Raw genomic sequence first — 26381 nt, forward strand, 5'->3', positions numbered from 1 at the left:
AGAGGAGAGGAGAGGAGAGGAGAGGAGAGGAGAGGAGAGGAGAGGAGAGGAGAGGAGAGGAGAGGAGAGGAGAGGAGAGGAGAGGAGAGGAGAGGAGAGGAGAGGAGAGGAGAGGAGAGGAGAGGAGAGGAGAGGAGAGGAGAGGAGAGGAGAGGAGAGGAGAGGAGAGGAGAGGAGAGGAGAGGAGAGGAGAGGAGAGGAGAGGAGAGGAGAGGAGAGGAGAGGAGAGGAGAGGAGAGGAGAGGAGAGGAGAGGAGAGGAGAGGAGAGGAGAGGAGAGGAGAGGAGAGGAGAGGAGAGGAGAGGAGAGGAGAGGAGAGGAGAGGAGAGGAGAGGAGAGGAGAGGAGAGGAGAGGAGAGGAGAGGAGAGGAGAGGAGAGGAGAGGTTTAAGTGGTTTTTAAGAATATTTAGTTTAAACGTAGCGAAGTTGGTAAATGCTTGCAAATGAAGTTGGTAAATTACTGCAAAGCAGTATCCCCACATGCTGTTGGGATCAGTGCTACGATGCCTAGCTCCTAAGTGACCCGAGCCTCAGACTTGATTGACTGCAGATCGAAGAAAGAACAAGCTCTCCCTGAGACCCTCCCCATGGAAAGACATTTATCAATAAACACTTTCTCACAAGTGGATTCTCTGTTGTCTGAAATGAGGCCTGTTTGCACTATGGCCTACTCCTCTGTGAGAGGGCTCTCTGGCAGGCTATTTTCACAAAGCTTGTAGGAACTCAATTTTCTTTGAGAGATCAATTGGTTGAAATTTGTCAATAGGTTCAAAAGATATCAGGGATATGGAAGTGACGGAGACACAAGCACACACAGTATGATTGCATCAGCCTTCTTTCTGCAGGAATCAGGATAAAAAGTTGCTACAATATAAAAATAAATAACTGAGCAGGCATAATTCCTACAAAACACCAATAGCTAGCCAAAACTTAATTTATGCTGAGGTTGGAAGGTATGGGTGAACTGTCATTTTGCTTAGTGTTTAGGTGCTTTATCCTTTGGTATTTACCTGCTGGGAAGTGAGGACACTTCAGAAGTAAAAACTTTTTTTTTTTTTCTCTGAAATGAAGAACATAGTAACTTATCCTATGAGGAATTAATAAAATCTCAAGAAACTGGAAGAGGAAATATCTTTCTGTGTGTAGCTAATCATTCATTTAATTCATGACACTTATATAGATTCATTCACACAACTCAGAAGTTATTACCACTGACTTTTCTCTATCATATGTAGTGTTTAAGGCTGACAAGTTATTTCACTGTTTGGGAGCTCAATGTAAACGCAACTACATAGATCAGAGAGGTACCTCTGTAGGAGGAAACAGTCTCCGAGGCCGTAAGACTTCAGAGTGTCCCAGAGTGACCCTGAAGGCAGATATCTGGAAAAAAAATCACATTCTTGTTACTGAATCTGAGCTACCAACACACTGAGTAGACAGCATCTCACATGTAATTCAGAAGCTAACTTCTATAAAATTCCTTGGGGAAAAAAAAAAAAAGAAAAAAAAAAAAAAGTAGAATTTTAATATTTGAAAAAGATTTTGTTTAATAAAAAAGGGAAGAAATCTAAGAATTGTAAACAATGCAGCAATTTTTCAGTATTAAACAATATAATTATTTCATATTTTATTGATAACCTATTGCAGCACAGAAACAGATAATTATGTTCTTACCAGTATAGGACCAGCTAAAAAACCCTGCTGTTGGCAGAGCACAACCCCTAGCCCAGGGGAGTGACCTATTGACTGGAAAGCAACAGCAAAGCTAACCAGTCTGCTAGCCCAGTTACTTTCTCACATACACTTCCCTTTTGCAGGAATTAAATATTAGAAACTTCAAGTACAATCCGAGAAGCCAAATATCTGCTTCTCTCCATTTCCAGTCTATCATTTTTAAACATTCCTTCCTTTCCGAGTATCTTGTAGTCTTTATATCTTTGTCCTATGTAAGATATTTTCCTTTAAAGAACAACATATGTACAAACAAAAAATTTTCATTCTCTACGATGACTTGGGATGGTGACCACGACTGCTGCCGATCACTGTGCCCAGGTTAACACTCTGTGGTGAGTACTGTCCGTATTTGTCACTGAACAGCTGGATTGAAATTCAAATAGCTGCTGCATGTTTCTTCTATGAACTAATATATTCACATTCTCATCTCTGAGCAGTCTTCTGGACAATCCCTTTGTGTTTAGACTGTTTTCCTGATCCCTTCATTATCTTATATTAATTTATTGTGAAAGACTTTCCTGCTGTGAACCCTAGAAACTTTATTTCTTCCCCCAGTGAAATCTTCACTTAGGAAGAACAGTTACAACAATAATTTGACTGGGAGGAGAAAAAAAATACAGAACTGTCATGCTACTCAACACTACTCTTTCGTTTGCATCCTTCTTGCTTAAATTTTTCCCTTTTGTTAGAAATGGAAGCTGTTTGGAGCAGAAATTCTGTTCTCGTCTCTGTTGAAAACATGTAACACCAATTCCTCAAGCAAAAGTAGTTCTAAATTAAAACAAGAAGCAAACCGTAACCTGAAATCATTTTGATTAAGAGCTAAGCGAACACTCCAGACGATTCATAGCACTTTCGGCTGTAAGTTCCCAAGCCTAGCTTCTTGTTTGAGATAGATCAAAAACACTCTCAAAATAAACTTCCCTGCAGTATTTCCATCAAAACCATAAAAAGAGCTCGAGATGAGAAAACTTCGAAGTGTGCGCACCAAGTTAAGAGGTCAAAGTGCTCGTACAGATGGGGAGAGAAGTTTTATCAGTGACACTGCAATTACAGAGGTTTGATTTCTGTTTGTAGGACAAGGTCCTCTCATTGATGGAGAACCCACTGGGCACAGAAAGAAAGGGATCTTTGTCTGAGCAGCAGCACATGACAGGAATCCTCGGGACCGGCCGACTGACACGGCCTGCGGGGCCTGCAGGCGCTGGGCCTCTGCCGGCAGTGGCCATGCTCCGCTCCTGTGAGCCGCAGCCCCCTGCCAGCCAGCTCAGCTCCTCTCCAAGGGAACACGGCACCAGCCTTTCAGAAAGGTGGCCGTGTTCATGGTCAAAATACACATATACATTAAAAAAAAAAAAAAAAAAGAGGAAAATGCAGCCCCCCAGGCGGCGCTCGGCCAGGCTGTTCACAGAACAAGGCCGTTTCTAAATTACAGCAGGTATCTTTCTCAGAGCTGAAGGGCTCTCAAAGGAAGCATTTTTTTTTTTTTTTTTTTTTTTTTTTTTTTGGTGTTTTGTGTGTGTGTGTGTGTGTTTTTTCCTCAGACATTTCAATAGGAGAGTTAAAAATAAATGAAACGAATCAAAGCCTTTTGGCTGCCACTGTTTCAGCTGATGCCTCCTCTAGCAAAACAGAAGCTTGATATGGTGCCTGAGAGCCCTTCACAGGAGAAAATGGGCTTCTCCACACAAGATTTTACAAATGCAGTCTCCCTTACTTATGACTGAATAATGTTTTATTTCTGAATGCTTATGCTTCCCAGCTATCAGTGAGTACTTGAAATAGCTCTTCTGTGCAATAGGAAACAGCCTAACAAGCCTAAGCTCCACCAGGCAGCTTGGGGAGAGTTTACAAATGCTTTAAGAGCCTGTGCAAGAGTAACCCAGATAGATGGTAACACGTAAGGGAGTCCTCTGCCAGAATCAGGGACAGCATTACACCTGGAGAGGAACAGGCAGACAAACAGAGGAAAGGGGGCACCTTATATTCCAGCTGCATGTAGGTACTCGAACCTGTGGTCCCAGCTGCAGTCTTACTAGATCTGAGAGAAAATCTAAAGGGAAAAGAGGGTAAATTGGAGTCACTTGGGGCTTACAGGGACACTCTTACCCTAGTTAGGCACTACAGGGAATAGATGAACAAATAAAAAGTTGAAACAATAGAAAATTGGAAAAGAAAATAAACTCACTGGGGTTAAAATTGTATCAAATTCCTGGTTTTATCTGGGGAGAGAGGCACAGAACATACTGGCTGGGGACAAAAGAATGCTGGAAAAGAACGAAGGGCGTGATGATGACTTCCAGGAGGAAGAGAAGTACCAGCAAGCTTGGAATAGAGGTATAAGAGTCCAACCACAACACAGTCTCCACAAATAAATTCAACTCAGTTCTCACAGGGAGGAGAAATGTAGCTGTCCCTCCAAGGCAGAATCTAAAAGAAGGACCAGAGATGCTCATTGCTGTTAGGTACAGAGTGAGCAGAAAACACTCCCACATGTATGAACTTCCCAAGGCACTGTAGGAAGACAGGTTGAACACCACATTTATAGGTGGTCCAAAAAGAAGCAAGTAATTAGTGAAGGAAGCAAATGACAGCATAGCGTTTTGAAATTCCTCTCATACTAAGTAGTTTCCTGTGGTTTTGGAAGAATGGAGTGGCACAAGTGCCATTAATAAAAAGCACCCTGCAATCAGAGATCATGTAAGGATGAATTCAATACTGTCCTTAGGCATTTCACAGGAAGCCAGAACAAGTTTTTGATGGTATAATGGGTAAGAGGATTTACATACAGGATATTTTAATGAAAGATGAACAGAAGAAGAGCATAGCCAAAGGCTGCTGCCCTAATGGTCAAGGCAGAGGCAAAAAGTTCATTGTTCTGCAAATCTATCACCCTGCCCAAAATTTTAGTCTGGGAGTACTTTAGTACTGGGAGAACAGCCTGTGAGAAATCTGTGCAGGGATACATAGCCCTAAAAGGTTGCAAGTCTTAACAGATTGCTTGAGAAATGGTTGTAGTTGATGAGAACCTAAAGACTGGGAGTGAGATGGAAATGTGCACAGAAGTAATTCATCCATAGACATCCTCAGGGATTCATCCAGATACTCCCACAATTTTAAATCTACAGCTGGGAGATAACATCTTCTACATCATGCACACTAAAACCAAACCAAAACACTAGAAAACAGCATAGTCACTGGGGGGGGGGGGAGGGGGGGCGGAAGGGGGGGGGCAGGGGGTGGCATTGCCCTAGCCTATAGATTGTACACAACTTGTTGCCAATGCCAAAATTGCACCATAAAATTACCTTCTTATCTGTATTCTCCTACAGCTACAATGTAGGAACCACAAATGGAGTATGAGCTCAGGAAAAGCCTGGTCACTATAAATATATGCTTTAAAGCACAGAGTGCCCAAGTGAACAGTTTTGAAACAGCCTCAAAGCAATATATATAGAGAGAAAAAATATCTGCCCAGATATAATTTCTCTGGAGGCAAATGGGACTGCAAGTAGTGTTCCTCTTTTGCATATGAATGGAGACTGAATCTGTGATGGATGTGCATCATTCTTTGGCCATGGAGGAGGTCTTTAAGCAAATTACATTGGGGAAATGTTTTGTTGAAAGCAAAGCAGCCTTTGCAACCCAAATTTTATACATACCTATTTAAAAGGAAAGAAGAAAAAATGATTTTCAGAATGAAACATGGACAACATCTATCACAGAGCCTGCTAAGGTCAAGACCATGTGCAAAGTCCACCACAGTACTAGTACAGGGGATGTGACAGCATTCTCCTGGCACTGCTATGCAAGTAAGGGAGAGCACTCAGCAGCAGACAGTTGTGTTCAAAGACATAGGATGGTGATTAGGGGGGAAAATGGCTAAAAAGCAGTGACATTGGTTTGGCATTGATAAATCAAGAAGGTCCAGATGTGTTTTACAGCAGGGTCATATGAAGATCAGCACTAAAGAAGCTTTTAAGGTTCATGGCACATACCAAAATGCTGATTGAGTTGAGTAAGAGAAGCCATAGGAAATTGCATAGGTCTCCAACTTTCCTTTACTTACCCCCAAGCAAGACAGAAGGACTCCTTATTTACCCTGAATCAGGGATTCACTTGCATCATTTTGCAAGATATTGTTATCACCAGTGGCAGCTCCCTGTCCTGGACTGTACAGCTCTTGGAAATGGCTTGTTTATGAACTCTTGCCCTCAATTCTAAGACAGTTTCGCTACCATTAACCCTGTACTTATACATATCAAATCCATCTCTGCCAGATGCAGTCAGTCTGACACAGTAGGGCAGATAGCTACAGCTGAGCATGCAAGACGTTAAGCAGTTTATAGTGCAGGACTTGAAATGCACCTCCTCTACCCCTTTTTGCCTGAAATCAATGCATCAGTAAAAGAGTGCCAGCACAACACAACACTGATACACATGGAGGCAAAACCAGACTGCCTTATACTTTGCATGAGGGATCACTGAAAGGATCCAGCCATGTCAGAAGAGGGGGAACCTGGCCACCACTCTGCCCAAGGCAGGCAGAGGTCATAGGAGGAGGAGACAGCTGAGCCTGGCAAGGGGTCACACCTGAACTAACACCACGGGGGCTCTATGTCACTGTGAACATCCTCCAGAGACCTTCAGATGCTTTTCATTTCCCTTCAAAATTTTGCCTTGGCTTCATCCTGGCTGGCTGGAGGGTAAGGGAGAGGTGTCAGGTGGCACACTGCAAAGTCTGGGCTGGTCTCCTCCTTACACAGCACTTGAACACACAGGGGACACAAAAATCTGGCTCCTCGCTCAACCATCATCTGTTAGCTACCAGCTCCTCCTGCTTACCACTACCTGCTCACTTTCTCAACCATGAGACTTGGCCAGGCTGTGCCTGGGGCACAAAGGCAGCCTGTCTTCCTCCCTAATCAGTCCCCAGCTGTGGGGTATTCCTCCACCTCCTTCCAAAATCCCACAGAGGTCTAGCAAACATGGAGAACAGCACGGGGCTGACTAGCCCCAGGCTTCCTGGCCCTTCAAGAGGAAGGCGGCAGGCCCTCTTACACCATCCTTCAATAATTTGCTAGACAGGCACTAACAGCTTCCCCCTCTGTTGCAACAAGCAAGTCAAAAACAGTACAAACAGAAGCATCCATCTCTGACATTCCTGCAGGTTTTCTGTAATGGATCACTTTTGATTAATTAGAGAAGCAAGTTTGAAACAGCCTGCAGGATACTTGATGTGTGCCTGTGTCTTGAAGTGAAACAGGAAACTGAATCTGTCTATTAAAAAACTGAATTTAAAAACTTTGCACTTATTGTTTCCACTTCCACAGGGGCACTCTTCTCAGCTATCCGTGTAGAAAAGAAAAAATGATCTAACACATTTTTGTTTTTGTGTTAGATATAAGAATGCAAAATCTGTTTTGGTTCTCTGACTTGTGAGTGCAGAGCCTTTGCTTGACAAAAAGCAACATGAACACACAGCGTACTATTTCTCCTGTAGGTTTACTGCCTAGGGTATCACTTGTCAAAAAAAAAAAAAAAAAAAAAAAAAAAGAGCCAGGCCACTGCCTTCCTACAGCTTGGTACCATTTTCACAGTTGAAGACTACTTGTAGGTGCAGATCATCCTTGACAAATTCCCACATCTGCACAATGCTGAATGTGGTACCAATCTCAGCCTCCCATACACCATCAATTCTGGATCTGCACAGTGAAGAAAACTTCTTAAGATTCTCACTGGGAGACTTTTTATTAATTTTATATGCTGCCCAAACCACAAGAACTTAAAATACTCTTAAAGACAGCAACTTTCTCCTTTTTTATTCTTTTTTTTTTCTTTTTTTTTTTTTTTAATTGTCAGGAATTAGTCTAAGGCCTTGCACACTTTCCCACGCTCACAGATTGCAGGTTATAAATGCGTGGGAGTAATGCAGTTTCGATCAGTCAGGTAGGCTGGGTTTCTGTTAGCTGGCTGCATACCTTTGAGCCCTATCAGCACACAGTGATCAGTGGAATTCCTGGCATTTTTGTCATAGCATCAGAGGCAGTACTTTACAGAGTAAATACCAATGACCTGCTGTTCTGTCAGGGTTCTGTACTTACCTTTTATTTTCAAGTCAAAGGTTAGGCCTATTTATGTAAATCCTCAGCCATGGGCCAAGTAATCTGACCTCCTGGTTTTCATTCTCCTAATTGTTTCAGGTATTTTTCTTGAAAAGTTTGGTCAGTTAAAGCTAGGGATTTTTTTTTTTAAGGCGCCTTTGAAGGGCTCTAGGGGCTTTCATAGCCCACCCAGTTTGCAAAGTAGAAACATCAGTGACCTGATGCCCTGGGCACTTATTTAAAATTCATTACCAGGAAATAAGGTTTTGATATATAGCCCCTCCATTCTGAAGAATATCTGAGGGAACACATGCATACCATTTTTGTGCTTTGGATTATGTGATCTCCAAAGCCACATAGAGAGGCAATAATCAATTATACTCCTGTTTGCCCTTCATTTCCAAGAACATTATTCAGCTGTAGATAGTTTTGACTTTCCACATGCTGGCCACTGCTTACAATTCCTTTGTTACTTCACACACTGCCATGTCATTTTATTCATAAAAGGGTGTCCAAAGCTGTAAAACATGAAAAAGAAACTTTCTGGTTTTCAAACCTTTTCCCTTAAATTCATCATTGGTAATATTCTAAGATTAAAAAAGCAAGATGTATACCTTCTGAATAGAAGTGAAACACTGCTAGTTTACTGACAAACAAAAGAGTACAGCTACTCTAGATTTTGCCCTACCACCCATCGGCATAGAAGCAATGTATTTCCCACATGACCCAGAATATCAATAGAACATTCCTTTGTGGGAGTTATTCTCTCATTTTTTTAGGTATATTAGAACCTGGACCCCTTATCAGATCATTACTTCCTCTTCTGACCATTGATAATAGACATAAAATGCACGATATCACATTTCAGCATTTATTTCTGCCCTGTTCTTGCTCCCATTAAATGTCACTTTAAGGTGCAGAGAAAATGGATAATTAATTTAAGAGTTTGTGTTCTTTAAATGGTGCTTGTACCAGCGTTTGTGCTGCCATCTGAAAGCAGCAACTCTAAACTGGAATTTGTCTTTTGCATTTTAGGCCAGTCGGGACAGAATGCACAATCAGCTGAAGCTTCAACTTCTGGGACATTCATTATATGGCTAATTCTCTAGGTATATTCCTTTTAATTATTGAACTAGTCATTTGTCTGCTTCAGGTGAAAAAGGGATTGCAAGAAACCAGGCTAAGTGAAAAGCACCATTTACATTCTTCACTGCTGCATGCTATTGCCTTGAATTACAATGTTCATTTTTTCAACCCTCAGGTAACTACAGCCTCATTCTGAGGAGAAAAAAAAATAAATAAATCCTGCATCCCATGCTCTGCAACAAAGGAATGCTGAGAAAACATTAAGGAAGGAAGGTCATGCACCTCTATTTTAAACCGTTAGTAGCTAAAACATATAGGTTAGGCTAGATTTAGCAGAAATTGTTAAAGCAAACAGATGAGAGACAGAGGGTTAAAATAATGACACTGGCCAGCAGGTGGAAATGGAAGTCAAACTGTCAGGAAAGGTGAAATTACAGGCAAGCTTGCAGGCCTTTACAAAATGTGGAACCCACATTTAGGAAAGAAATTGTTTCTTGTGACTTCTCCCTACCTATCATGATTTCACAGACCACTTCTCTTGCTCATCTACAATTGCTCAGTATCTCTGCAGCACCGAATTTTGAGAATACTTTGACTTTCTTTGAACTGAAGGAGTCAGTATCATTTGGTAGGGCAACTTCCCAGGGAACACAGTTTGAGTCTGTGCTCTAAGTACTGTTTCCTACCAGAAATCTGAAAGTACGTATTTTTATAGATACTTCTGGACCCCTTAGAGAAGAGGACAGTAGAAAAGCATTGCTACACTGGGCTCTATTGCTTTCTTTCACATAGCCATATTCAAAATGGAAATGACTGCACAGGCTACCTATGCTCAGAAGATGAGTGATGTTATTAAGATTCTCTGTGAGCACTTTTAGCAGACATTGTCAAACTCTCTGTGCCTCCATAAGCCTTGCCTCCACAAAACCTGAATGCAAAGCGTAGGCCAGGCTCTAAAACAGCTCTAAAAGAGGAGAGGACATGGAAGAAAGTGCACAGGCCTAGTGACAGTGAGACCTTCTCTCCATGGGGACAGCCAGCATTAACGTGAGGCCCAGATATTGACACCAACCCATTTGCCGTCCCAGGACATTCTCAAAATAAGTTCACATCACTCCTCTTTCACCGTCACTGCAGACTGTCCTCATAGCTCTTTATGTACCTTCATTGGTTTGACCTGAGTGGGAGCCATAAGGGTGGTGAGATTTAAACCTTACAAGACAGGACCCATGGCATTTCACAAACCCAAGTGCACACATCACGTCACTGAGTACAAAGCCCAGTCTTTCTGAGCACAGTCTGAGAAGAAGAATGCAGGTCCAGCAATATGCAGATGCAATACATAATATTTTCAGTTAAAAGGGTCCATACTCAGATAAACTTGGATATAAAATACATAAGGGGAGAGGAGGTCAATAAGCAGATGCGGTGGTGCGGGAAGAATAGTAAGTGGCTGTAGGCTGTGGTTCCTCAAGAGCTCAATGAATCCAAGTCCTACCATTTCCTTCTCACCCCAGCCACAAATTCCAGCTAGCTTTTGCATGCCAGTGTTAGGCCTTGCTATGACCCTGCTGTGAGATGGTTCAGGAAGTTAAAACAGGTAAAAAGTAATTCTGCAGAAAAAAAAAAAAAAAAAAAAAAAAAAGCATTAATCTTCAATCAGCTTAGCTCCCTGAACGGGCTCACTACAAGATCGGACACATATCAGTGCTGGCAAAGAGAGATGGAGCAAGATGCAGGACCAGACAGTGGTAGTTCTGACATAGATAAACCTAAGTCTCCTCGGACATGGGCCTTTAGACAAAAAAATAAACTAGACTGTGTAGCATCACAACCATAAAATAATTCCCTAAACTACCGCTAACGTTTCTATTTACACAGCAAGCCCCTCCTTCAGCAAAAAAAAAAAAGAGCACAGCAGCACACATGTGCAGGAACACATATCTTTCTGAGGCAACAAACATTTTTCTTCCATGCAGGAAAATCCATCTTATTCCATACACGTCTCAAAACACACAGGCCAGCTAAGCCTACAACCTGCTTAACCCCAAAATTTTTCTACTGGGCCCCTAACGAGATATAAGAGCTGAACTCTGAGGGATGTTCAGCAAGGCTTGAACAGCTGATCAGATCTCTGCCAACTTTTACAGGCTTGTTGAAAGACAAAAAGAGCATTCCAGTTCAGCTCAGTTGGACTAGCTAAACCACAGCATTCCCAACTGAGTCCAGCAGGTTTTGACTCAGTGCTATTGTTCCTAAGCACATGGTAGACAAAACTCTTACTTGCTTCTTTTCTGTTGTTTTGTTTTGTTTTGAAGCATTGCCTCTCATTCCTCTCCCATTCCTGGCAATGCTTCATGGGATTTTGTTTTTTAAACACAAGGCTCTTGGAACCAACAATTCTACAGATATTTCTACTTCCCTCTGTAGACATCCGTTTCTCTTTAGCAACTGAGATCTTGTACCACATTTGACTAAAAGATATATAATCCTTGAAAGCATCTTGGCATTACTCCAGAAAGCACACCATTTTGCTTAATGTCCAAGTAACCCTGTCTAGAAGTCATAGATAGTCACATAAGTAATTTTCCATAGATACTTTACTTACCAGTAAAAAGTTTTTTACGTACTTTCCTCAAACGTCCACCTCCTTACTCTTACTCTACTTACTCTTTCACAAGGCTTTGGATTTTCTTATATGCAAAGCTAGTCACATGTGTAATGCAGCCAGCAACCTACACATTGAGTTGGTTATTTTGGTTAAACCAACATCATGGTGCACAAGTCCCTAGCGCACTTTGTGGGCCTGGACCCATGGCCATCCAGACAAGCACACTCACCACACCTTAGCTCCTTCTCTGCCCCTCTGCACCCAGGTTTCTTTCTCAAGGGGAAAGCAGGGCACATACTCACATGGTGCAAGCTGGCATATCCGCACAAGCAGAGGCACAGCCAAAAGCCAAGGCTATGTGGTGCGCTGCAATGTATCTTGCAACACACATGCAGTCCTCGTGTTTGGGACAAAAATCTCTCAGAGAAGGTGTGAGGACAGCACAAGTGGAAATACCCATACAAGCTTGCATAGATCCCTTAATCCTATGACACTTCCCAGCTTCTCTTAAGTTTATGATCTAAACACCCTCCTTAAATCCACATGCCTTTCCTCTCTTTCACTCTGCCAGTGGTCTGGAAAACCAGTCTGGGCTTTAACCAGAAGTGCTCATGCAGGAGGAATGGGAGGGTTTCCAGCCCTATCTCCATGCTGCTTGGTGAGGGTGTGAAATGAGGCTTCATACTCAGGGGAAACTTTTGAGTCATAGTCAGTGATGGAGATGACCTACTTCAGTATCCTTGAGAATCACTTTTACTCTTCATTTGTGACTCAAGAGTCAGGCCCAGGCAGCTGTATTTCTGCAATATTGCAACTGTCCCAGTAAAACCTGCCAGCCCTGACTGATCTTGGCACCTCTCTTCATACCCTGGGGACATTCACCCCTTCTGGCTGGTCTGCTGGCATGGGAATAGACAGACCATCTTGGTAAGCCGCACCAGGCCATCATTGCCCTTTGGTACATACGCAGCAGGATCAGCCCACTGGGGAGGGCCATTTTAGCATATACAATACAATTATGTCAATATCAAGAATTATTGGATTTCTCTCCAACATAATTTCATCCAATCAAGAAAAATGTCCTATTTGCTATAGCTGTAAGCTGACTTCCTTCCCCCCAAGACACGGCATTAACCTTCTCCACTCCATCAACCCACTCACTGAATTGTTGATAGCTGCTAATTTAAAAGGTTCTTAACTGGCTGCAGAACTGGACTGAGAAAAATAATGAGGATCGTTGCTACAGACATGAATCATCATTTGGATTTCTGAAGTAGGCAATCACATTTTTATAAGTATACATCTTTACTTAAGCGTAACCTGGATATTACACAGAGCATGGCCCTCCTCTTTGTGGGTATGGAGAGAATAACATGGCTTCTGAATTCAAAATTTAGATGGCAAGTTGACTCCGAAGAATTTTTAATCCCTTAACAATGTTATTTCCATAAACTTGTAAGAAGTCAGTGTTACAGGATTTCCCCAGAGAACAGATTGCCTAAGGGAGATTTCTGCCACCCTGGCCTCTGTGGACAAGATCACATTTTAGACTCTCTTAGCTGAAATATCTTAGTTGAAAGCAGCTCTAGTTTTGAAGCTTAGAGTTGGAGGCAATAAGAAGTCTTTGAAAATAGGAGCTAGTGCCAGCCCTCACTGGATGACTCAGGATATTTCAGTTTTCTCCTAAAAAGCGTTGGATCTGTTTGTATTTTCAACCCCCCAAAATGAAACAGTTTCAGAAGTTGAAGTCTGGTCTGGATGGCAGCTAAAAATGCTTGAAATGCAACTTGAGTGAACCCTAGAGGCTCAATATACAGAAAGTACTGTCCTCACTAGTAAATGAAAACATCACGTTCATGTTACAGAAAAGATGCCATCCTTGTTCTTTCAAGACAATTTCAAAAACTGTTTTTCGTGTAAGAAGTAAATGAGAAATTTTGTGAAAAGAAAAGAAACTGCAGCTTATTTGCTGGGACCTAGCAGAACTGACTACAGCTCTGCACAGACGTATTCTGTCCTATTTATAAAGAGACAAAATGTGTCTCCAAAAATGTCTCCCTTCATTCATTAGCACATAAGCGTGATTTACACCCCTCTTCTAAGAACAGAGCCTCATTTTCCTAAGATGTCATTCCACTTCCTTACAAGTTAAATTCTTCCCCATTTATTTCCTTCTTAAACAAACAAACAAACAAAGCAAAGGGAGAGAGTTTTTCTACATTTGTTTTCTATCTGGCTATGAATTAATTGATTTAAACTGATAGGCCAAAGGCAGATTTTTGGTTTTCTAAGATCTTATCATTCAAATCTTAGTTTATACAAAATGAGTAAGAGAGCTCAGCTATGCCTCAGTCATCAGGGTTTTCAGGGGGAAAGGAGAAATCAAGATAGTTTTCTAAAATCTGGTTTTGATTCATCTCAGAAGCAAATTAGTTTTCTTTCAGTCTAGCAAGGCAAGGTGCAGAACTATTCCATCTCTGGTCTCTTATTTAAAAAGGATTTCAACAACAGATATGAACTGCACCTTCATTTTCAATCCATAGAAGAGCTACAGAAGTGTTTCTTTAAAGAAAAGAGGCGTTAAGAAATGTTATTGAAATGTGGGAAAATAAATAACTTTTATCCCTCATGATCAATATCACTAAAGGCAAGGATACTGTCAGAAGCATAAATCTGAGACAGAGCTGAAACTCCCCCTGTTGGCATCTGGTAGGGAAGCAAGGGCAATACCTGAACACCATCTTTTTCATGTCTTCACAAATCATTTGGGATTCATTTAAAATGAACAGGTACAAATCTTCAGTTATTTGTTTCTTAGTGACTTTTAGAGGTGGGAGAGAAAGTAATCAGATTCTCTAAAATCTGTGCCATTGTTTCTCCATGCCCATCGTGCTTGGCAAACTGTGAGAACTGTAAGCAGAATATATGCACAGAACTCCACAGACTGGTGAGGAGAAGCTGTAAAGTAAGGAGAATTAACCATAGGGTGCAGTTCAGTGGAAAATAAGACATTAAAGGAAAAGGAGCCTCAAGCCATCCTGAGAGTCTGGAGAGGAGGGAGTAATGCCTGCTTGGTAGAGATGACAGGCATCAGGCAGTGCTTTTGCTAACAGCCTGTGAATTTATCCTTGAGTTCACAAGGCTGTGATGACACTATCAGTCAATTCATCCATCATTAAAAAAAAAAAAAAGGAAAAAAGAAAAAAGAAAAAAAAAAGTAAGCAAGCAAGCAAAAGGCAAATAAACAAATTGATCTATGTATGAAGCAGGTCTCTATCCAATGGCAGAAAAAAAAAAAAAAAAAAGAGAGAGAGAGAAAGAATTACAGGTATTAGGCTGGCTATGGGTAGAAAATGAAAAGTCATTGAATACACCTAATAAGCGCACTCACTTTGTGTCAGAGAAGCTACACATCCTGGAGGGATTCTTCAAAGATTGAGTTTCAGTCATTCTGCCAACTGCATTTGCTGTCATTTGGAGCAAATTCCTACAGTCTTTCTTTCCTTTCCTTTTTTTTTTTTTTTTTTTTCCTGTCATAATTAGCTTCCCAGACCATCTTTATATCTTTATACACATGGATTAGGGTTAGCACAGGCAGTACTGTTCGCCTGCAGATTGAACATATGCTGTGGGTCTTCTTGTTCCTTCCTTGTATCTAATGGTTCTTCTAACTCTCAAAATTCAGAGAAATGCATCTGAGAATGCCAAAGACAAGAACTAACAAGACTGTCAGTGCTGCAGAGCCAATACAACTATCAGGAAACAAATCAGAGCCTTTTCTGCCATGCGGATCACCAACACCCATGTCTGCTAGCCCACTGAGTGTAAAAATGTTACCTTTGACATTGATGTAAAAGCCATACAGATACCATTTACCGGTCAAGTGTGCCTAGCATTGAGTTTGGCATGCAGAAATATAGACAGATTGCTGTTCCAAATATGTTGCTGAAAGTACTGTAGAAAAGTCCTCTTTATATAAAATAACATCACTGTGACATGACCGAGTGAGGAATTTATGTAATGGTGGAAAGGCCTGGACAGCACAGTCTTGTGGCACTTGAGGTCTTGGAGCAAACATCCCACTCCTTTCTCATAAAAAAGCAGGAGAATATAGAGGATTGCTTTAAAACACGTTCAGTTTTTTCTTACCAAGGGAGGGAGCATTTTGTATTTGGGGTCAAATTCTGTGCCTTAATGCATACTGAATGCCTCCTTATCTCTGAAGGAGTCCTACTGACCCGAGGGCAGACCCTCAAGAAGTGAAAAGCTATCCGCAGCGAGTACAGATGGCAGAATCTCATTCTGCTGAGATGACCCTACATTTCTGCAGCTCCTGCTGTAGCTGCGCTACAGTAGCAGGAGGGCTGCTCTGATCTTTCTCTTCTTGTGAAATCATTATCCCAGGAAAAGCTAGCTAGTCATTAAATATTAAATGAAATTAAACACAGCACATGTGATCGTTCTGACAATGAATTTTACCGACAGCAGAATTTTTTCCTATTTTTTGAAAAAAATATGAAGAGACTACAAAAGTGTTTTATTACTACACCAAGAAGCAAATACTACTTCCATCTCTTTACCTGGGGGAGGAAGAGTTAATCACAGACACAATACTCCACAACGTTCCACATTATGAGAAGGAAGCCAAGTTCAAGCATCCTTCATACTGCCACAGCACATGCCAGCAGAGACTTTCACTCTTCAGTGCCATGCCCCTTCGGCCTTCCCTCAACTCCTGCTTGTGAAGGAAGGGGAGCACACACACTACAGGCACCTAACACAGCCATAAGAAGCTTACCCTGGTGGGCCATTCAAGAGGTTGTTTGGAGATCCTACTAAGACCATGGAGATTACAGGCATGACAAAGGCAATGGGACAAAAGCTGGCAGATGGCAGCAGGCAGCTAGCATAGGATATCGACCACCTGCAACTACTGCCTAGGGCAGAAGGCCCCTGCAGAGCAACCCTTGGCAGCTGGACATCCTGTGTTGGACAGAGGCTGTGGGGCACCATATGGAGATGCACTGTGCAGCACTGGTAGGAGCCTTCATCAGTCAACTAATGTCACAGACTCACTAGCAGAGGTTCTTCCAGGATGCTGATGTGCCAGAAGAATGCCATCTGCAGAGATGTGTGTCACTAGTACCGCTCAGGATGAGATGCAGAGGGTCCACCATGGACAGCAAGGTTGCAGACAACACTTAACAGCAAGCCCTGTGGTGGCTCCAACTCTACACAGTCAAAAGTAGCTTTCTTGAGCATTAGCTCCAGCTCACTGGGGTGACCTGGCATTTACCTGGGTGTGAGGTGCTCATGCAGTCCCATGAAGCTGCTGCCCTGAGAGCAGCAGTTTCTCAGGCTGTGACAGCAGAGCTTCAGCAGTTTTGCTGTGGTTGTGAAGCTCATAAGCACTTCCCAAGAGAAGAATAGCCATGAAAATTTTGAGTGTGGTTTCACACCCATTCATGTGCTGTACACCATGAGCAAATTTCCTTTGAGCATCCCTTAAATCCCTACACAGTCCTAAGGCTACCACTGGCCTGGCCTTAGGACTCCCTCAGCATCTACTCTTGTATTTCAAATACGTTTAGAAAAATAAGAGCAAATATCTAGTTTCACTTTAGGATTGCTGTGGATGTTAATGCAAGTTTGTCTCTATCCCTTTAGAACAAACTGTGTTTGTAGTTTCAGAGGTTTTTGTTGTTGTTGTTGTTAGGTTTTGGTTTTTGTTCTTTTTTTTCTTTTTCTTTTCTGAATGTGCTATCTGTAAATGGCTTAACTATACTTTCAGCCTTGAGTGCTTCTGTGGAAGCATTTCAAAGTGAAGGAACTTTTGAAAAAAGTAATTTTCTCGAGTGCTTCGAGAAAACTGAAAATCACATTAAGTGGCTTTGAATTATTGCAATGTATTAAATGACTTAAATGCTTACAGCTGGAATTTTTTCAAGGTTCTTCTAACTGTTCAGAGAGTGAAATATATAACATAATACACCCTAATGCTTTCACTAGTTCTTTAGTCTCAAATCAAGCGCTCTAAATGATGACAATGCTATGTAAAATGACTTTATTCATAAAAGGTGAAAATCATTCATTCTGTATAAATCCTGACTCATCAATCAGGGCAGCAAGCAGGAAATGGAGGGAAGATAAACTGTACTGTTCAAAATAAGCAGACTAGAGGAGTGATTCAGAGCACTTAAAATTAGGCTCCCGTATTGAATCGTGCTCTAGAGAAGTCTCTCTTTCTCTAAATTACTACAGGGGGAGTTTAGGAGGGAAGTCTCCCTTGGCTGAAGTAAACCATTGCGAATTAGCCCTTTCACTGAACCATCAGTTCACTCACAGATTCATAATATTCTGCTTATGGATCCTCTAGCACACAGCTTCACTGTGGGGTTAAGGGAAACAGAGGGCTTTTTGCCAGTCAAAGACTCCTAGGATGAATTCTCATTTTCCTGAATGTTGCAATCATCCTTGTAAAATGTAGAATACAATCAGCAGGAAAATATATACATACACACACACACACACACACACACATATGTATGTATTTCAAACAAATCCAAAAGAGAGAAGAGACAAATAAACAACTAAAATTTCAGTGACACAGGTCATTGGTCTTTGACTGTTGTCTGTGGCAGCATGACACACAACATGTCCTTCCTTCTTCCTGCAGTAAGTGATGAATAAACACCTGCTGGCAAATATTTATTCACATTTGAAATATATTTGTTTGACCACATTTACAGTTTGTATGTATCCACTTTGTTTGATCATTCAAGCACCTGCATTCTACTGAGTTGTATATTTAACAGTAAAAATCACAATTTGCAGTGCTTGGTGTGCTACACAAGCCATTCAGTCAGAGAATAGAAATGATTTGACCACAAATTTGCAACTGTAAATATTTATATCTAAGCATTTGTAAATGATGTGCAGTACAAGAATAATTGCCAAATCAATTCAAAAGGCAAAACTGAATAAATTAATAGCTATGAATTATTCATGCATTTTACCTTCTCATATAGCAAGTTCATTATTTCTCTGTGTAACTAGTGAACAGCAAATATGTCTGAGTGCATTTAAAATATCGATTATTCTTCTGGATACACTATTCAGAGCATTTAATCAACAGAAGATTTCAATAAATATTAAACTTGCATTTGGGGAAAACATAAGAAATCTCCGTTCTGTGGATAATGCACGCTTATTCCAGAGTATAATGAAAAACTATCTGCAATTTATCCTTAATATCATGAGAATTTTCTATGGCTATCGAGCTCAGACAAGTGTAATAATAAAGTGTTCATGAATTAATTGGCTGCAAATCCCATGGACTGGAAGGATTGAATTCTGGAGAGGAGACTTGATTGATCTTGGGAAGGTCAATCCAAAAGACAGACCCTAAGAATATTCCAACCAGTTGCACTCTGTGGAGAAGCCATAATTTTCCCCCCAGGCTATCAGAAAAAATCTCGCATTTCACTTGCAGGGAAAAAAAAGGCACAAGACACTTCTTATACCTTGGCCAGCTAAGTTGTCAGGGGAAACCCTGTGAATGGCTTGGAAGCAGGAAATGACAGCAACTCCTGGGGGATTTTGTTGTCCCATTGTGAGATGGGGCTCAAGGACAGACCAAGGACATCAGCTTCACCTGCTCTGCTTGGCTTGCTGCCTGCCCACAGCTGAGCATGGGTTTCACCCCCATGTGGCACAACCTTGCTGCCAGTCACAGGCCACAGCCCAGGCCTAAAATCTATGCTGGAACTGCCTGTGAACTCAACACATTTCCAGAGTTAGCTGCTTTTGAATTTCCTTGGGGACTACACATCAGGTCCTGTTTCCAACTTCAGGTGACTGTTTAGAACAGAAGTGTTGTAGGTCAATGTAATGTGTGCACAACTGGTAGGGAAAACAAGTGCAGTACTCTCTCTGGGAGATATCCTCCTGGTTACTAAGATAAAAAATACCAGGATGAGGTTTGGAGTGATGGCAATTTGTCAGCTAAGTCAGTCCAAGATGCTTTTAAAGCTTTGCAGAGACCCAAGTTCTTGGTAATGATTTTATGAGAGATTGTTTTATCACAATTATTTCCACTTGTTTTCTCATGTCTTGTTTAGTTGTGTGTTTGTATGAGAGAGAGGAGGAAAAAAGTAAAAAGGCCAGTCATATTTAACTACAGCTGTAGAGAAGGTCCAGTCTTGGTTCTTGTCTTCAAAGGGAGATACCACTCTATGGTTAACCTATGCAGCAGCTTCAGAATGAAGATTGTTGATGAAAGGTTTAGGAGACCAGATAGTCCAGCCTTACAGATTACTTCATAGTATGAAGAGGTGTGTACATCTGCTCTACTTATAGCCTTTAAGCATGGAGATATTTCCAGATAAGACAGACTCATATTTGTAAGCAAGCGAGAAGAGGGATAAGCACAGAGGATGTCCATGGATAGACAAGACTTTAACTACTAGACTTTAATGTTTTCGCATCCTTTTGTTTATCTCTATTCATGTCTCTGTCTGACCAAGTTCATTCTGAGATATGATCAGGTCCTCCAGCAGATCTTACAATGTCACCCGCTAAAGTGTCAAATATTAAAAGCATCTCTTCTATCAAATTGTTTGTGAAAGTGAGAGAGGTATCTGCATCTCATTGTACCTCAGAAGTGGCATAAGATATATTAGATGTCCTCTAGCTTAATAGTACTGACTCTCTTTGAAAATAGTTTCTAGATATTTGTAAAACTGGCTCACAGTGATTAACGTTAGACATTCCCATGAGCCAACTACAAAAACATGGTCATATGGAGTGCAGACCAGTTGTATTTTTCAGAAAGTCTGGAGACCATTCAAGGCAGGAATGTGAAGAATCTCCTGATTGAACTTGATTTGTGAATATGTTTGAGTTTGCAAATCCCCAGTTTAAAAAATGGACCACATTCTGTCATCCTTGACTTAGGGGAGAGCTCACTCACAGTTAGAGTAAGGAATAATATAGGGCTGAACATTTTACACATCGACTAGAAGTGGAAACTGAGAATATATTTAGCTGTATACTTGAAACTCATAAAGCCCCACACAAGCACAGAAACAGAACTTCAGGTGAACTGTAAGTGACTATGAAAGTATATTAACAACAAACCATGCATGGAGCATCAACACAGACCATTTGCTGGGCTCTTCCCATCAAGAACCATCAAGAGCCAGGTGTCCAAACTGAGGGGAATAATCATAATGCAAGCTCCTCCCTCTTCATCTAAAGCCTACACAGTCAAGGGGAAGGCAAGAGCTCTAGATAAGCATTTGAAAAACACAAACGTTTGTTAAAGGTTTCTTAAGTTCACCTTTGTTCAAGGGCACAGTTCAGCAAATCTCTGGAGCACTTCCTTATTTTGTTCAGGCCAAGCTTAGCAATACAAAGTTTCTGGCAACATGGGGTTCCTGATGAATACTAGGAAGATTTTCAAGTTTCCTATCAGACATGTATTAATTTGATTCAGTCCAAGCTTTGGGAAAATTTTCTAGGCATGAGCTAGGAGAGCTCACAGGGAGACAGAGCTGTAGCTGTCACACACCCATTTTCCCACAGGCATTTCCAACACTCTGGGCTTACCTGGAGCTTTGCCGGTCCCTTTGGGGTAATATTTCATGTCCTCCCTTCTGTGGAGTGCCCAAAGTTTCCTCCCTCAAGAGCTGTCAAAATTGAGGGTATTTCTCACTTGCTTTCCATGGTATTGCTTCTGTACCTTCCTGTACCTTCTGCACTACCATCACTTGCCTTCCTCTCTCCTTCCCTCTGGAACATATATATGGAGCAAGGGGATCCCTATCTATATTATCTGCCTTTTCCTTATAGTCTCACCTTTTTGCTTTATGTTGTCCCCCCCAAGCACAAACACATTTTCCAAGCTGCACACCCACAGAAAAGACGATAATGAATGATAAACAAACCCTAACTATCTTACTGAGAGCAAATTACTGTACAAAGAGAGATATCTATTGAAGCAAGTGTTCTGATTTATCACCCCACTCCCTCATTCCTGTTGCTCACTCCTTCTACTAAAGCTAAACCATGCCAGCTATCTCTACAAACAAAGAGCTTAACCTTTTTATTTCCCAGTAAAGCACATAGCAAGCTTTGGTACAATATCACCAGATCTTGTTAAAATAGAATATGCTATCCCTACAGACACAACATGAAAATCTAAACCACAATGAAAGGGTTTGCTGCTGTAGATTGTCACTTAATAACGGGTGCATGCACACTAAAGACAGAGCCAAAGCTGAGAATATTTGCCTAACCATTAATTTTTAGAATTACTGAAAAGCAGTTTCAAAATCACTAAGAATCACAACACTGACTTGAAAAGAAATCAGAACAAGAGTCTTACTATCACCATGGATACAAGTGATGTGGACTCAGGATTTAAGTGAAAATACTAGAATTTCATATTTATACTGTTGGATGGACTAACTCAATATAATAATATTTAGAATGTGTCCTACTTATATAGAAAATTGTAATCAAAATACAAGGCAATTCCTGCTTTTTTTTTTTTTTCTTTCTTTTCCCTGTTGAAGTCCAAGAATCATGGAAGTATTCATGATTAGTTACTTCATTTTATGCTGTGTACTGCCTGTGACAACAACACAATGCTATACAACAGACAGGTAAGCTGATAGTGATGTTTTGAATGCAAGATAACGACATGATCTTTTATACATTTTGAGAGTAACTATTGTTTTCTGTATTCCCAGCAGGCCTGAATGTCAACCAAAACACTGCTGATTGAACACAAACACCATTCATTGGCTTTATTATGACACAGATCATAAAAATATTCAGACACTTTACTCCAGAGATTTCAGTGAGCATTATGTGTTTGAATGCCTTTAATAATGTGGACCTCTAAGTTCAGCTGACCATCCTGATCCATTTTGATGGATCAAAAACTGCTCATGGATCAAAAATAGAATGTGGAATGGTTATTTGGTCTTGTTCTAGCCTCAGCACTTCTCACTTTTCTATTTACCATTTTTCCTTCACTACTGTAGTCAGAGCCTTGTTGAAGATATCAACTGCAACAGCTGATGAAGTTACAGCCACACAGTACTATCTGCAGAGTAGGCACAGCTGAAAGACAAGGAGAATGATTTTATCTTATGCTTTCTGTGATAACTGTTGTATAAGACCAAACTAAGTTTGGTCTTATACATAAGCCTGGCTCGAAGAGTGACCACATGCCTAGAGAAAGGTATAAGAACAAGGTGAAGGTATCATCGCATTACTTCAACATATTCTCCTAGCTTTATGGAATTTTGTTGAACTAAAAGTGATTTTTGTTTATTTTTATTTTCCTTTTTTGGTTTTAGTCTTTAACAAAATCTTCTGTGACACCTTTAACTGCTTTCTGAATGTTGAATTAGCATTGTGCCCTGTGGCAAGAAGGGTCAAACTTCATTTCAATATGGCATACTGACTCCTTCCAAAAAGGGGCAAGCGTAAATGATGCTTCTACTTTCCCCAAGCTGACGATCCTCTCCACTCCAACATTATTTTTCATAATTAAGATGAATATTTCAGTTTGGGCACCTGACATTAAGAGTTAAGTCCATCTTCCCAGGTGTGTTCAGACTATTACAAGCAACACTAGACCAGAAGCTATGCAGCTATATTTGCTCAGTATCTCAGCTAAAAAAAATAAAAACTTTCTTCTTTTGATTCCTTTGCTCCCCATAACATTTCACCTGGGACCCCAAAAAAACCTTTCTGGATAATAGAAGTTGATACACTGCCATGAAATGTTTCCATTTCAGTGAGTTAGCACTGCTGGCAAAAAGCAAACCCAAACCTATTTAGTGAGGAATTTCAAAGTAGCTCTAATGAATGACTTAACTAGACTCCCCAGGCCTTGCTCATGGTTCAATATATGTGCTGATCTCTGCCTGATGGCATTTGGCTTAGTTTTGTATCCCTGAAAAATAAACAGAAGATTTGCCAGTGGCTTCAGTGAGAACAGACTGAGGCTATAAAGAAATCAAGACAATTTCCTCCTGGAAATCAGTAGCTTTCTCTTAATACAGGAATCCATAGGAAGAAAAAGTAGCGTGACCTGTGGAAATATTTTGTTATCTCAAAACATCCAGCCTTTTGAAATGGAGGAGGTAGTAATTAAAATGCAAAGATTGAAAAAAAAAAAAAATAATAAATTCTCGGAGTGTACAAAACACCAGCTCTGGAAGTGGCAGCTGCAGGCAAGGAGAGGGAGGCAGGGAAATGGAAACAAGCACTCAGACGTACAGGTGATCTTGGAGGTGGGTGAGAGGGGGCCATGCTGCACTCTGCCTGGTGTCCAGCAGGATCAGTGTCCAGCACCAGCTTGGTCCACATACGCTGGCTGACATTTTCTAGGGAGAGCCTGATGAGAAAACGAAAATAAGTGACTTTTTCTGATGTCTCTTGTATTTGTTTGCAATGAAATAAAGAAACAGGAAACATGCAGTTGCTGCATGACTGATGCATTAAATCCAGGACTGATGGTACAGCATTTCACAACTTTTTGCTAGCTCCATTTTGCACTAAAAATACATTATGCCATTTCCTGAAAGGTTTCATGACTGTTTCCAGTGCACTAGAAAGTGAGCAATTTTCTTTATCCTAGCATACAAAAGTCTCAGTTCCTCATTAACTTTCTACAGGACTTGATCTGCTCTAGTTCTGCAGAAGAGACTTTACTTTGCTAGGAGGTTCTTGTTTCCTGTTATTTCATAGCTCTACAGGGAAATAGCTGGTGGCTTCAAAGAAAAAGAAAGAAAGCAAAAATGTCAAGGGAACAACGCAAGTATCTCTATTATTTTTCTACACTAAGTTATCTCTAGATTGCTGTGCAATTGCCTCATATTTAAAGAAACATTAGGAGAGAGCAAGCAGTTCATACAGAGCCCAAAATCTTGTATTAGAGTATATCTGAACCACATTGTATCTAGAGTCCATTATAGCTATATTATGATCACACACATGCACAGGCATTCATACAATTCTTGCATCAATGCTGCTCCTTCACTGCTCTGCACAATGAGAACCATGACCTCATGCACACCTCCCGAGCAGGAGAACAGCAAAGTGACCTCACTACTGCAGCACAGAGCACCAGATAGGGCCTGCTGGCCTCACCATGAGGTGGATCTGTGCAGAGGCTGACCCTGAGCAGCCTCCTTCCCCTCCCAAGTTCAACACCATGTTCCCCATCTCAGTTCTTTGAGCAGTTCTAAGAAGGGTTCAGGCCCCTCAGGTCCTCCAGTTCACCCTATGGGAAAAAAAAAAAAAAAAAAAAAAAAAAAAAAAAAAGCTAGTAGCTGTTTTCACCCATTCCTTGTCATCTCCTCAGTCCTCTTTACCTTTCTTCCTGAAGGTGCACACTTAATCATATCCCCTTACTGTGTTACAATGGGGTCTCAGCTCACCTTTAAGCCTTTTTATCTTCACCCAGGGACTTCAGACTGCCACAGGTCCTGTATCTGAGACCCAGATGACAGAAACATACAGAGGTGGACTCCTCGTGCCACTGCCAATCGATTTGCTCTCCACTCACCCAACCACCTGCTTGCAGTTACTGATCTTCTTCCCTTCAGCATCCAAAACCCAGCAGGTGAGGCAGCTGGGACTAAATGAGCACCGAGTAGTTTTATTTTGGAACTTTTGTAAGCCAGCTTGGCCATAATTTGTGGAAAGAAATCACTCACAATTGACATAACAGTAGGTGTGCTATATGTTGTTTCCCAAGCCAATTACTGGCTGTAAGCAGCTGTACGAAGCGAGGGAGGTGACACTGAAAGAGCTGGGCGGCTTCTCCCCCTTGTGTGAGTTATACATCTAGACAATTAGCCAGAGAGTGTCACATATCTTTAATCTGCACACAACCGTGTTTTACCTAATAACTTTCTGAGGCAAGTAAATAGGCCAATTACATTAAAGTGCCATAAACAATCTTACCATTACTGTGACTTTTCACATTTTTTTCAGGCATTCATCAAATATTTATAAAACATATTGCAGTGATAAAAAATAAAACACCATCCAAAATGCAATCAGATGTGCTGTTTCCAAAAACTGCTTTGTCACTTTCTCACAGCCCCTTGAAAATGGTGAGAATAGAGGATGCTCATGGACACCAAGCAAGAAGCTACAAAGCCCTGACCCAGGGCAGGCTGCCTGGACATACCACGGCCTGAGCAAGCGGCTTGCAGGCAAATCACAGCAGAATCTGACCCAAACACTTTAAATTTCATGGCTGTATTTCATCCTGTTTAGCTCTATTATTCTAATCTTTTATGACAGGACTTTGTCATTTATTAAGATAACTTTTTACCGTCCACAGGCAAAGGTAGCAGTATAATCATTTGATTTTGTCTCTAGCCAATGAGCAGCTGCTGCCTAAGAAGTTGAAATGATAAAGTTGTAATCAAAGTCTTATTGTATATTACAAGAGTCATATATCAAAGCGAGCTTCTGTGATTTCCAGTTTGAGTGATTTACATGTTTTTTTATCTTTCTTGATCATAAAAGGAACCTCAAAAGACTAAACCTTATCAAGCTGTTCGCTTTCTTGACATCCTACTGCATTGTGTGGTTTCTGTGTAAATAAAAACATAAAACCTTGGTAAGAGACCGTAGATGTCGTCCTGTAAAACCACATGGAATATGTGGAGCAAAATCCCAGAAACAATGAGAAATTATAATATTTATCAGAGTGGAACTGGTTTTTGACTGAACACATGGAGAGGCATATAAAACTAAATAATTTTTTTTTGTCATTTAAATATTAAATGTCATTTATAATAACAAGTGG

General features: G+C 41.0%; 1 long non-coding RNA gene across 2 annotated transcripts; it reads left to right on the forward strand.

Annotated features, from left to right (window-relative positions):
• The first annotated feature begins 1753 nt into the window (after positions 1-1753).
• On the forward strand, positions 1754-26381 carry LOC110351493 (uncharacterized). Of its 2 annotated transcripts, XR_011805019.1 has the most exons (4): positions 1768-2067; positions 22114-22203; positions 22291-25181; positions 25665-25801. It is a non-coding gene; the product is annotated as an uncharacterized lncRNA (long non-coding RNA). The 2 variants fall into 2 exon arrangements; XR_011805020.1 differs by having other exon boundaries at positions 1754-2067; positions 25023-26381.

The sequence above is a fragment of the Anas platyrhynchos genome, chromosome 1, assembly GCF_047663525.1.
Source record: "Anas platyrhynchos isolate ZD024472 breed Pekin duck chromosome 1, IASCAAS_PekinDuck_T2T, whole genome shotgun sequence".
Taxonomy (NCBI): Eukaryota; Metazoa; Chordata; class Aves; order Anseriformes; family Anatidae; genus Anas; species Anas platyrhynchos.